General features: G+C 40.7%; 1 protein-coding gene across 8 annotated transcripts in view; it reads right to left on the bottom strand.

Annotated features, from left to right (window-relative positions):
* The window catches only part of tab3 (TGF-beta activated kinase 1 (MAP3K7) binding protein 3), a 112,418-nt gene extending 100,037 nt beyond the window's left edge, over positions 1–12,381 (bottom strand). For 6 of the 8 annotated variants that reach the window (XM_048602925.1, XM_048602922.1, XM_048602923.1 and 3 more), the window contains exon 1: positions 12,215–12,381. The gene's annotated coding sequence lies outside the window, so the exon portion shown is untranslated. Of the gene's footprint in view, positions 1–7,278; positions 7,327–12,214 lie in introns of all 8 variants that reach the window. The other 2 variants (XM_048602924.1, XM_048602919.1) reach the window with 1 other exon arrangement.
* Between the last annotated feature and the right edge of the window lie 920 nt (positions 12,382–13,301).

Consider the following 13,301-nt stretch of genomic DNA (forward strand, 5'->3'; position numbering starts at 1 on the left):
TCCCCTCCCCCATTTCTGATGAAGGGTCTAGGCCCGAAACATCAGCCTTTCTGCTCCTATGATGCTGCTTGGCCTGCTGTGTTCGTCCAGCTTTACAACTTGTTATACAATATTCAGGCCTGCCTATGTTTATGGGCACAATCAGAAGCAAAGCAAATAATCCTTTAACTTGTGTCTCAAGAGCACTGGGGTAAAAGTCATAGCAAGAGGTGGAATGACACCAAGGTGGCCAGCAGCTTTAAAGCAGCTCCCCTTAACCCATAACCAGGTGAAACTCAAGTTCAGCAAATCCCACCCCCAACCAACTAAAGCTCAGTCCCAGCATCAACAGGCTCACTAAGTAGTGACAGCTTCCCCAGGCTTGCTCCTGTCATGCTGGAAGTCTGGCCAGAACACCTTCTTCAATCACAGATTCCCTCCCTCCCGCTCTTGCTGTTCTTCCAGAGAATCGGTCCCTCAAGTTGCGGCAAATACATAAGAGAGGAATCTGGATGAGAAGAACTAAAGCAAAACAGCCTTAAAAACCGGGATAAACCAAAGAACTACGGATGTTGGCAATCTGAAATCCTTGGGTCACTGGATCCGAAACACTAACTCAGTATTTTTGGAGAGGAAAACAATCAGACCTGTTGAGTTTCTCCAGCATTTCTATTTTGTTTTGAAAGCCCAGACTGTGTAATACAAGAAAATTAAAGTTTCCACAGCTTTCGGAAAAGAATGTCAAATTTAAAAAATGGATAGGGACTACAGACTGCTCCAGTAGAGTCACGAGGGTGTTCTCATACATGATTCACAAAGTTAATATGCAGGTACAGCAAGTAATTACGTAAAAATGTTGGTCTTTACTGTTGTGGGGCTGGGACAAAGGTGGAGTACAAATGCAGAGAATTGTTTGTACAATAGTAGCAATAGTCGGTGAAACCACACCTACAGTACTGCATAGCTTTCGTTCTGAAAAAGGTTCACAGGTCTGAATGAGAACTCGTTCTCTCCACAGTTTCTGTCTGACTACTGAGTACATGAGTATTTTTTTATTTCAAACTGCCAGAATCTGCAGTAGTTTTCTTTTGTATAGAACCAAAGAGCTGTACAGCAGAGAAACAGACCCTTCAGTCTAAACCATCCACGCCAACCAAATATCCTAAATAAATCTAGTCCCATTTGCCAGCATTTGGCCCATATCCCTCTGAACCCTTCCTATTCATGTACCCATCCAGATGCCTTTTAAATGTTGTCATTGTACCAGCCTCCACCACTTCCTCTGGCAGCTCATTCTATACACGCACCATCCTCTGCGTATAAGGGGCGATCAATGCAAGATAGAGTGTTGTACTTAAATGCACGCAGTACATGAAACAAGGTAAACAAGCTTGTAGCGCCAACTGAAACAGGCAGGAACAATGTTGTAGGTATCACAGAGATGTGGCTGCAAGGGGATGAGGGCTGGTAACTAAATACCCAAGAATACATGTCCTATCGAAAGGACAGGCCAATGGACTGAGGGGGCAGGGTTGCCTTGTCACTAAGAAAATGAAATTAAATCGATAGCAAGAAGTGATACAGAGTCAGACAGCATAGAATCTGTGTGGATAGAGTTGAGAAACCACAAAGGAAAAAAAGACCCTGATGGGAGCTGTGTAAAGGCCTCCTAGCGGTGGTCAGGAATGTGGGGAATAAAATACCAGGAGATAGAAAAGACATATTAGAAAGGCACTGTAACAATGATCATGGTAGACTCCAACATGCAGGTGGACTGGGAAAATCAGGTTGGTAGCATATCTCAAGAAAAGTGATTTGTGTAATGTCTATAGGAAGTTTTTTTTGGAGTAGCTTGTAGTACAGCCCACTGGGGAACTCGGTATTTCTGAATTTGGTGATGTACAATGAGTCAGACTTGATTAGGGAGCTTACGATAAAGGAACCCCTCAGGGGCAGTGACAGAATAAGGCAGAATTCACCCTGCAGTTTGACAGGAAGAAGCTGGAATCATACGTAATAGTATTATAATTGAGTAATGATGACTACAAAGACATGAGAGAGGAGCTGGCCAGACTTGATGGGAATGGGAGCCTAGCAAGGAAGAAAATAAAGCAGCAATGGCACGAGTTTTTGGGGGTAATTCAGGAGGCACAGCAGAAATTCATCCTTTGCTATGTTTCTTCTTTCTTGGGAAGGACAAGGCAATGATGGCTGACGAAAGATAGAGGCAGCATGAAAAGACTTATCTGCCTTTAGTCCCATTAGTCTGTCAAATATCACTTCTCTAGTGATGATTATGGTAGTTAATTCCTCCCCTGTATTCCTTACTGTCAATGACTGTTTATAATCAAGCTAGGATTATACTCATTGGAGTCTAGAAGAATGACTGGTGATCTTATTAAACCAAAGAACTAGGACAACAAACATTTTTATGCAACTGGCAAGTAGTTAAACTGATAGAGTGGTGGAAACCAATTCAATACTCGCCTTCAAAATGGAATTCAAAAGGAAAAAAGACTGGGTGTCTGAGAGCTGGCATAGACCCAATGGGTTGAACAGACATCTTGTGAAATACCATTCTATAATTCTAAGAAATTCGAAGTAATTTTAGAGGAAAGACAGATTTGAGAGGAAGAGGTAGTTTGCTCAGAGACTGAATGGGTGTTTTCCTTCATGGGAAATCTAGAACTAGGAGACAGAGTTTCAGGACATCCCATTTCAGACAGAGGTCAGGAGGAATTTCTTGAGCGTTGTTGATCTTTCAGGTTCTCTTCCACAGAGAACAGTAAAGTTTGATTCATTAAAGATATTCAGGGATGACATTACAATTTTTGATTGACAAGAAGTCACAGGTTGTGAGGGACAGGCAGACAAGTGGAAAGGAGGTCATGATCAAAATCTGTTTGTTTGAATGGCAGAGCAGGCTCAATTGGCCAAATGGTCTTTCCTTGCTCCTATTTCTTATGATTTTATGTAAATACATAGCTACAGCAAAATCTGGATTAGTCAGTTCAGATCTTTCATCACACCAAACGTTTTAAAAAACATGCGTTTTAAGACACAAGTTTCTCAGCTTTTCATCTGTAGCTCTTTTTTTTAAACCCAACAGTCACTCTTACGCCCAGATCTTCTGATCATTATGCTACTCATTTTTCCACCAAGACTAAATTCTCCACCTACCCCTGCCCCTCTTCTTTGTCAGGTCAGGCTTCAACAGTATATAAGTGTGATTCCTCATCCCACATCATGGAATTTGTGTACAGTGTATGAAATCTAGGACAAAATAATTGCATTTCAGTTGCAACTTTTGGTTTTGGTATGTGAAATTTTAAATATTAAAAGACTGAATATTCATGAAACAATGTCCACAACACTAGTGACAAAAAGAAATCTTGCCTGATTTTCCCTCTCCAGGTTTGGAACACCAAAAGCAAAAAAAAAAAGAGAACAATTCTAGTATTTCACAACCTCATGATGTCTCAAAATACTTCACAGGCGGCAAGACCCGTTTTTTAAGATCCTGCTGTGGTGAAGGAAATGAAGCAATGTACACACATATTTCCACAGATAACAAGTAATAAAACACAGTTTTTTTTTTGGGGGGGTGGTGGTGCGTGTGGAGTGAATGGAAGCGTTCTAAATGATATCGGTTGAGAGTGAAATCTTTTGCTCTTCTTCAAAATATTATGATGAGATCTATCATGTCCACTTAAGATGCAAGACAGAATCTTTGGTATAATGGGTCATCAGAAAGACTGCACCCCAAAAATACTGCAATCCCTCAGTAAAGCACTGCAATACCAGTTTACATTTTTTACTCTTTTCCCTTCCCCGCAACACACACTTACCCTTCTCTCCGACACACACTGGACTTGAAACATTAACTCTGTTTTCTCTCCACAGATGCTATTTAGTTTCTCTACCAATTTCTGTCTTTGGGTAATTCAGATCTCCAACATCCACAGTTCTTTGTTTTACTTTATCCAATTTTGGTGCTGGACAACAGGCAGTGATCCGATCAACAAAGCTAATATGGGAGCTTTATACCGATTTCATACTTCATGGGAGAACTAAAGTAACTATCGCATAGCATTAGCAACATTAGTGCAAGCAAATGTCATCAACAAAACAAAAGCAAAATTATCTTGAGAAAAGCTAATGAAAAAGGAATTACAATGCAAAGGATATGAAGAAAAACTTTCTTGAAGTATGGCATGAAAAGGAATGTTAAAATTGGGAAGGCCACGGAGAGGCAACCTTCAAATATAGTATTCAGAGATGGAGCGAAAATTACTAAAGGTGTGGCTCTCAATAGGCAAACAGGATCAGAAGCATGGATACATGAAGCAAAGAATTGCAAATGCTGGAAATCTAAAACACAAACAGTGCGCTGGATAAATTCAGCACATTTGACAGCACCTGTAGACAGAAACACAGAGTTAATGTTTGGAGTCAAGTAACTCTTCATCAGAAACTGTTAAACTAACGGAAGAAGCAAGATTCACGAACATATTTGTCCTTAATGATGAAGTCCAGCATTTGAACGTGACATACAAGGTTTAGTACTAACTTCAACCAGAAGTACCAGGAGGATGATCCAGCTTGACGTAGTCCTAACCTTTGATCCCTCTAAAGTCACATATGAGCGGCTGTACAGCAATCAAGGACATGTCAGATTAAACCAGCCATGGACAACCAAGGTTCTCCTTAAGATGTGTGCATGCTCAATCTTAACGGGACCACATGATGCAGCAAAAAGGCCAGGCAAAGAAGGATTTGAGAGAATACTGGTCCCCACCATTACAAAAATCCACCTTCAGTCAATTTAGCTCTGTGCGGAAATGCATGCAGAGGTACCAGTGTATCCTTGCACATCAATCTCAAAGTTTACATGCACGCACACAAGAATCTAACAAGGCAAACGGTATGGTAGTCTTTATTACAATGGATTGCAGTAGAAGAGCACAGTGCAGAATTTGGGGTATGGGAAATATTTGCAGTCACTCATTGGACTGGTTACTAGGATGACAGATTGTTTCAGAAGGAGGAATTAATTATAATAGGTTTATAATCCTCAGCGTTAAGGAGGAGGAGAGGTGGTGTCAGTGAAAGCCAAAATTCTTAAGCAATTTGACAGTGCAGATGCTATGCCCAGGTCAGCCATGATCTCACTAAATGGCAAAAGAGGCTGGAGGGGCTGAGAAGACTACCTCTGTTCCTATGAAAGCTTTATTCTTGATTGGTGAAACTGGAAGATGGGTCCACAGTCTCAAGATGAAGGGTCAGTCATTGAATACTGAGAAGAGAAATGTATTCACTGCAAGGGTTGTGAATCTTTGGATTCTCGACCCCAGAGAGGTGCAGGTGCTCAGCTATTGAGAATATTCAAGAAACAGGCATACTACAGGAAGTAAGAGACCATTTGGGAAGATGGAAGTTAGGCTATAGGAACAGTAGGATTGAGGATGAACAGTGAAGCAGGCCCGAAGGGTCAAATGCCCGAATGTAGCTCTTGTTTCATACTTTAAGAAATGGTTGAACACAATGGCCACAGCAAATGTTATAAGGCCCAATGACATCCACTATGCAGTGCTGACAACTTGGCATTCCAGCATTTTTAGGTGAGCAATTCCATAATGGCTACTACACTGGCATCTACCCGACATGGTGGAAAATTGTTCAGGTATGCACTGATCACAAAAAGCATCCAAATTCCAATGCTGAAAATAAACGCCCCAGGCAATACTACTTGGCATAATACTGCCATGCAAAATCTCCAACTAAAAATAAGCTGTGCCTCGGAATACATGATATCCTGTTTCAAAACACAAAGTACTCTCAGCCATTCTTTCAAATCAGACTTTCTATGAATTTTCTCCTTTACAGTTCTGAAGATGCTGCCTTTTACTTTGGTATCACTCCAATGGTGTAGTCAGCCCTGTGCTATCGCAGCAGCGTGCCAATTCTTCATCTGAGCAAATACACAGCAAATGTGAGCATGCAATTTTGCCATGGAATGCACCAGTCAAGTATTATGTGCCTTGTCCTCATCCATTTTCCAAAAGAATAGAAATTCAACTGAGAGCACTAGATGTTTAACTATAACCCTCCCTTGCTCAAGGGAACAGTACAACTGACATTAAATATCTCAGAAGAGACAAGGCAACCCAGCACACAGGAACCAATCCTGTGAACACACTAGTTAATAAAGTTTAGTACCATATCTGGTGGCATATTTATTAGATATTAGGTAATCTTCAATTTTCTTTCTGGAAGTATGTAAGAGTCCACTTGAGTTTTTAAAAGTCTCATCAGGAATATATGCCAGGTTTATTCAATGGTCAAGATCCATAAACAGTACATTATAGCTTCATGCCATCAACAAATAAAAACAGTCACAACAGGTTCACAAGAATAGAATTTGTTCAAATTAGTTTTGGTGGGTGACGGGGTGGTGGCCGGGGGGGGGGGGGGGGGGGGGGGGAGTTATCAGTAATAACTGACTTCCAGCTGGGCCACTATATGTTTTCAGAATGATCTTGCCAGATATTTGATATTTTGATATTTTAAAATGGAACCGATCTAAAATGTTCATGCAATAGCAACTTGCATTTATATAACACCATAAAATGTCACAAGGCATTTTAGACTTTCATAAAGCAAAATTCGACACAAAATCCCATAAGGCAATATCAGGACAACTGAGTAAAAGTTTGGTCAAAGAGGTAGACTTTAAGAGGGTGTCTTAAGGGAAGAAAAAGATCGAGAGTCAGAGGGCTATAGGAAGGAAACTCCAGGGCTTGTGAGAAGGTGACCAACCGTGACGCGATTAAAAAAGATGTTTAAGAGGCCAGAATTAGATAACCGCAACCATGCTAGTGGGTATAACAGACTGCAAGGAATACTACCACGAAATGGTTGAAAAACAAAAAGATACCCACAATTCTTTGTTAATTATCCAGAACATTTCAACTTCACATAATTATTCAGTAAATTGAAGCAAAACAGTGCAAGGCTGAGCTCTAATATGCAACATGAAGAAACATGTCCTTCGAATGTTTCTGGTAGCATTTGTATAATTATAGAGCATCTTCTGCATTTTTGTGATGGTTAAAAGTAATTGGCTAACAATTAAGTCTTTGAAATGGTTTTGTCAGCTCTGTGTCTGCTATGCTGCTGAGGGTAGGGTACAGGTTGTAATTTTAGCCATTGAACTCAAAACAAGATACCTCTCTGCAAGGGGTGAGGGGAGAAAGAAAGACCTGCACAACTACCGAATAATACAAGAGTGGCACATACCTATGACCTTGAAATAACCCAAAAGCAACACTTTTGCTGCAAGTAAACCTAAAAAAAAGCAAAGTGAGTTCTTAAAAAGTTGTTTCAGAGATAGTAGGAACTGCAGATGCTGGAGAATCTGAGATAACAGGGTGTAGAGCTGGATGAACACAGCAGGCCAAGCAACATCAGAGGAGCAGGAAAGCTGACATTTCTGAAGCATTTCTGAAGAAGGGTCTAGGCCCAAAACGTCAGCTTTCCTGCTCCTCTGATGCTGCTTGGCATGCTGTGTTCATCCAGCTCTACACCTTGTTATCTTAAAAAGTTGTGATCGTTTTATCCTTTTTCTTATTTGCGTGCATCCAAGTTACCATAAATGATGACTATACAAAATATTTAGTCAACACACAAGTCCAAAGATGCTTTGTATTATTAAACCATTTTTAAGTATTATACACAGGGAGAGTTACTTTGCACTGAATCACTGACCAAGTTTTGTAACTTCATAGCTTAGATTCACTGTACTTGTTTTTCACTTCTTTACTTAAAATACACCAAAGAATCTCTATTTTAGAGCAAGGCAAGTTCACTGCAGCATAAGCAAAATCTCTGTGACAATCCCTTGCCGACTTATTCAATGTTTTATTGATGGGAGAACCTAAACAAAGTATCTAAAATCAAAATCTAATTTTCATCACCTTATTGTTTCCAGTTACTTCTTAGTTTTAACTGTTGGTCACCTGGTAACCCACAGAAAATCTGAGACGGACATGACTAATGTCGTGTTTAATCATCCAGCATATGTAGCACCATAAAAAGCAACACCTTCAAGACACAAAAAGTCTTTACTATGGTCAAAGCAATGTCCTTCACAAAACACACTTAGATTAATAGGAAGATGGCAATAGCACAATATATTTACAAAAATTTGGGGAATTACAAGGTAAGTGACACCAATGCTGGAGAAATCAAATTCCTGATTTCACACATTTACTGCGCCATTCCCTGGACAGACATAGCACTGCCAAATGCACGGTGATGTTCCAACAACCTACTTTGGTCCGACACTTGAGAACCTTCTGTACTTGTAAAATTGGTTTCTAACACCTTCCTGTGGCCTTTGAACAAGGGCTGTTAATTGCTGGCAAAATTAAGTTCACACCCACCAGGCTCAAATTTATTGGATTCTTATAGATCAAGGGAAACTTTCAACCCATTACTCATTTGGATAGATGTCTCTCAAGCAAATGTTTCCTTATGACAACAGATCAAATTCAAACTCTCAACCTTCTTCTCCAGTACTGAGAATAATTACAGGTATAGGAACACAAAACCAAGAATGCAGAAACTACTTTTTTTTTCCCCTGACTGTTATTAAAAACTAATTAGGGTGCAATCTCTTTAAATTTTAATAAAAATGAAAGCAAATTTAATATTTAATTTCATCTAGCTACTACACTCAAATCAATAAAAAGAAATGGTAGTAACCACAGTAAAAACTACCAGCAAAAATGTCTTGGTGGACATTATCTGAACTAATTCCAAAACTTGTACTCCATCTACAAGCCATTAGAACAATTGCTATCTTTATGTACCATAAACAAGACATGTCAAAGATCCTATGCATTGACTCAATTAATTGCATTTTATACTAGAACTTAATGGTTCAGTATAGTGCACATATTAGAAGCTGATAAAGGTGCCATTACTTAATAGCAATACCACCAGTCTTTAAGGATAAATAAAGAACCTACAGAAGAAAGGCTTGACTATAATACTGGGAAAACAAATACCTGCTCCTGATGACACTTTCCCAGACTGGCAAATTTTCAATCTAAATCCAATGCAAGAAAATGCGGAAACAAGGGACCAATCTATCAAACAGTGGAGACACACAATATGGGCTGAATTGTCTCTTGTATTACTTCATTCAAATAAGCGTATTTATTTTTCTAATAGAAGATTTATTTTAATAGAAAAGCCTTATGATATGGAGACTAGCTTCCTAATCTAAGCTCCAACATAAACATTGATGCAAAGATTGGACGCCGAAAAGGCAATGTCCTAATAGTTCTTTACTTGACTCCACCTAACTTTAAGGCTTCTGAATACGAGTAGTGAAATAATGAAGAACTTTAAACACCTCAAATCATAGAATCATAGAACCCTACAGTGTGGAACAGACCATTTGGTCCAACAGGTCCACAATGACCCTCCAAGCAGCATCCCCTACAGCATCAGCAATCCCCTACCCTATGCCTGCACATCCCTAGGGGCAATTTAGCAAGGCCAATCCACCTCACCTACACATGTTTGGACTGTGGGAGGAAACCGGAGCACCCGGCAGAAACTCATGCAGGCACAAGGAGAATGTGCAAACTCCACACAGTCACCCGAAGGTGAAATCGAACCTGGGTCCCTGGTGCTGTGAGACAGCAGTGCTAACCACTACAACACCACGCCGTCCCAAAAGTGGGGGCAACACATTGTGCCTAGATAATGAGGCAGCAATCCTGAACCTCTTTGTGCGTGAGGCGAACATGATAACCACAACACTCCAGAAATACAGTGGGTCCGCTGACCCAATGGAGCTTCCTGTTGCCCTTTATCTTAGACTGCAGTGCTCAAAGCAAGAGTTTCTGTCCGTGCAACTTAAACTGAACTCGTTCACACAAAGACTCAGCATGACAAACCACGGGCACAAATGACAGTGGTGAGACGCACACCTACGCCTTCATCGAGATTGAAGCCTTAATTCAGTGTGGTAGACCGCTCGGTCAGGCTTCCCACGAAGAAACCATTCTGTTTGGAGATTTGTGATATGATAGATAAGTTGTAAATACTAAAAGAGTATTTTACGCAAAGTTTTATCAGTTGAAAATTATCACTGTCTCACATTTTCACTTTTACATTAATGAAGTTCTTGTGCTCAAAGCAAGAGGAAACAACAACTGCCCATCTTTAGCACCTATATGATCTATGACCAAATCTGATCACTCCACACAACTTGTATACAATAGGAGCAGCACCAGTAATGCACAAACCATCACATGCGCTTCTTAGCTGCATAACAACATGTAAAAATTAACAGCAGAAAGTAGTTAATATGAACACCAATGTGAGGTTAATTTTTCTGAAGATTTCAGTACAAATATTACCCAATGTATGTACGCAGGCTTTCAGATGCCAGTGTTTATTTTTGAAAGCAAGAACTGCTTCTGTAAGTATTATGCATGATCAGTAATTCATAGAGTACACAGCACTAGTAAATACTTTATTTCCAGGGTTGGGTTGCATACATAGGTGTACTGCACAGTGCTGAAATTAAAATCTGTTTTTTTGTACATTGTTGACAGTTCCTAATTTCTGTACAGAAGATAATTTACAAAATAATTTTCAAATCTCTCCTGTATTTACTTGTTAGAACCACAGCTAACTAAATACCCGGGAAGTAAAATTACTATTATAAGACACAAAATAGCCAGTTTGCACACAGCAAGCCCACAAACAGCAATTTGGTCATGGCCAGATAGTCTATTTTAGATATGTTGACTGAGGGCTAAAGAGTGGCTAGGGCAATAGGAATAAATTCCTTGTTCTTCCTTTTAGCATCGTGAGATCTTTTAGATCCACCTGTAAGAAAAGTCACCAGGTTTCAACAAAGTAGGGGAATAAAAGCATGGATAAAAGAACGTGATTGGAAGTAAATAATCATGTAATAATCATCCTATATTTTCACTTGCTTTTGTAATTCAACCAGCTGTCAATGAGATGATGGGGATTGAAGATGATGATGATGACGACGGGGGGTGGCTGAAGATGATGATGACGACGCGGGTGGGGGGGGCGAAAATGACAACGACGACTGGGGTGCAAAGATGAAGATGATGGAGGGTGCAAAGATAGTGATGGAGGATGCAAAGATAATGATGATGATGAACGGTGCAAAGATGATGATGATGGAGGGTGCAAAGACAATGATGGAGGGTGCAAACGTAATGATGATGGTGGAGGGTGCAAAAATAATAATGGTGATGACAGAGAGTGCAAAGATGATGATGATGATGACGACAGAGGGTGCAATGATGATGATGATGATGACAGAGGGTGCGATGATGACGACAGAGGGTGCAAAGATGATGATGATGATGACGACAGAGGGTGCGAAGATGATGATGATGACAGAGGGTGCAAAGATAATGATGATGATGATGATGACAGAGGGTGCAAAGATAATGATAATGATGATGACAGAGGGTGCAAAGATAATGATGATGATGATGATGACAGAGGGTGCAAAGATGATGATGATGATGATGACAGAGGGTGCAAAGGTGATGATGATGATGATGACAGAGGGTGCAAAGATGATGATGATGATGACAGAGGGTGCAAAGATGATGATGATGATGATGACAGAGGGTGCAAAGATGATGATGATGATGATGATGACAGAGGGTGCAAAGATGATGATGATGATGATGATGACAGAGGGTGCAAAGATGATGATGATGATGATGACAGAGGGTGCGATGATGATGATGATGATGATGACAGAGGGTGCGATGATGATGATGACGACGACAGAGGGTGCAAAGATAATGATGGGATAATGAAGATGGAGGGTGCAAAGATGATGATGATGATGACAGAGGGTGCAAAGATGATGATGATGGAGGGTGCAAAGATGGTGATGATGAGGATGATGATGGAGGGTGCAAAGATAATGATGGGATAGTGAGGATGATGAATGGGGTGATGATGATGCATTAACAGCAAAGATGCAAGAGTGGGGTAGATGATGGTATTGGACTGGTTGGGGGGGATGATGATGATGATGGTGATGGTGAAGTGGGGGAGGGAAGATGATGGAGTGGGGGAGGAGGTTTGTTATTGGTACTAACCCCAGCCCCTTTTTCATACACAAGCTGGGATAAAGAGTTAGAAGTGCACTCACCGCCTTTCATTCCTCGTTGATTCTCATTCCTGACGTTGGGCAGGGGGGTGTCTGCCGGCTCCTCTCCGGGGGCAGCTCGATATGCCCCCCACCCCCCACGATGTTTCTCTCCCTCTTTCTTCCCCCCTATTTCTACCCCTCCTTCCCTGTCTACGTCTGTCCCTCTCTCTGTCCCTATCCCTCTCTCTGCCCCTCTCCCCGTCTCCAACTTATTAAAAGGCCGGAGCCAAAATACAACATGGCCGCCACTGAGGTCTCGCGAGACTTTCTCCGGGCGCGACTGGCAACACTTCCGGTCTCTGCCGCTCCTGCCTCGTGCTGCCACCTACAGTCTGTTGTCCTGAGGCTGCAGCAACAATTCTGCCTGGGACGCAGTCAATGATATGGATCTGCATCAAACTCTTCTGCAGAAAGAACAACAAGACCTTTCAAGAACCACTCATTCATCAAAAGTGGCAAACACAGATTTGGTTTTAACTTGAGCTGTTTTAATACAAGTCATCATTAAGAACCATTCAATTTGCACATTCTGCCTTTTTGCAATTCAATTCTGTTTATATTTCTTTTGCATGAAACTGTGATTGGGTTAACTTCCAAATATGGATATAAACAAATGAAAAATAAGTTGAACAAATCAAAATGCAAAATCAAATTTGCCGTGGGCATTTTGATACTTTTTTTTGCTATTCAGAAGAGGCGGATTTCCAAAATGGATTCTTAAACATTCACTTTGGGCAAACTGTGCACAGTGGTTCATGTCCCAAGCCTAGACTTGTTGACCATGATAATTGCATTTGCAAGCATATTTACTATCAGTCTGTAAACACTTCCACCAAATTTAATTGCAAACAGTATTTCATACAACATAGAATAGAGAATAGTACAGCACAGGAACAGATGCTTAGGCCAACCATGTCTGAGCTGATCATGATACGATTTTAAACCAATCCATCTGCCTGCACGTGTCTATATCCCTCCTAGTTCCTACCTTGTCATGTGTCTGTCTATTTGCCTCTTAAACATTGCTAATGTATCGGGTTCTACCACCTCCCCTGGCAGCATATTCCAGACATCTAGCACCTGCTGT

This window comes from Rhincodon typus, chromosome 11 (genome assembly GCF_021869965.1).
Source record: "Rhincodon typus isolate 14 chromosome 11, sRhiTyp1.1, whole genome shotgun sequence".
In the NCBI taxonomy this organism is placed as follows: Eukaryota; Metazoa; Chordata; class Chondrichthyes; order Orectolobiformes; family Rhincodontidae; genus Rhincodon; species Rhincodon typus.